This window comes from Malus domestica, chromosome 06 (assembly GCF_042453785.1).
Source record: "Malus domestica chromosome 06, GDT2T_hap1".
NCBI lineage: Eukaryota > Viridiplantae > Streptophyta > Magnoliopsida > Rosales > Rosaceae > Malus > Malus domestica.
In genome coordinates, this window is record NC_091666.1 from 32,011,102 (window position 1) to 32,012,031 (window position 930).

General features: G+C 39.4%; 1 long non-coding RNA gene across 1 annotated transcript; it reads right to left on the bottom strand.

Moving 5' to 3' along the window:
* Positions 1–930, bottom strand: LOC139197131 (uncharacterized). Its single transcript, XR_011582257.1, has 2 exons — positions 786–930; positions 1–271 (listed from the first exon to the last, which is right to left on the bottom strand). It is a non-coding gene; the product is annotated as an uncharacterized lncRNA (long non-coding RNA).

The window sequence follows — 930 nt, forward strand, 5'->3', positions numbered from 1 at the left end:
TGTTACCATGACCAAAACAAATATTCTTATCCCAAATCTTTGCATCTTACATCAGGAAGACAGTTCATAGGCATTCTTCAACCGGTGATAAATGATTTTGGGGATGGCACCCACAATAGTTATCAGTGGAACATAAGAGCATTGCGTCACACAGATTCACGCAGCGATCCCTCCCTTTCAACTGAGTTGTGTCGACTTTGTCTTTTGTCTCATTTGTATCCGTTCACTCTTGTTTGAGGAATGTGACAATTGCCTTCAGTGGATTCACCACCTACAACACAAACCCAAATCTCAAGTAACTCAAACACCAAAGTCCAAATTGGTTGCAGATTAAGGCCCTTATTTTGTGTAACCAGTGATTAGGACAGAAATGAAAAAAACTTTCCTCCATAAGGCCATGGTTTGAACACTTCAAAAGTCCAAATGAAGTAAATTACATTGTCAATTAGGATGCCACTCAGCAACAATTACAGAAAAGTTCAACACTCTAGGTTCAAAACACTGTTTCTTTCCCACCATTACTCAGCAGCAAAGAATTAAGTAAATGAGAACACAAATGAATTCACAAAAGCCCGTAGTGAAATCGAGCTCAAGAAACTAGTATATGCATTAAAAATGCTAAAATTCTAAATACCCTGTTCAAAAATATCCAAAACCAATCAAAAGATTGAAACTTTACGATACAATTGCGAGATTCAAAATACCCACTTCAAAATTCATCAAAAGATTGAAACTTTGCAGAAAGAAATTTAAATTATCCAGTTGAAAAGAGAGGAAACTGAGACCTTTGGAGAAGAGGACGATATGATCATACTCGAAGCATAGGCAGCCCTGGCTGTTACAGAAGCGCTTACAGACTACGTTTCCAGCGGCGTCTTTGCGCCACCGCTCAGGGTGTCGGCCCGGCACTACATCCGCATTTGGCTTTTG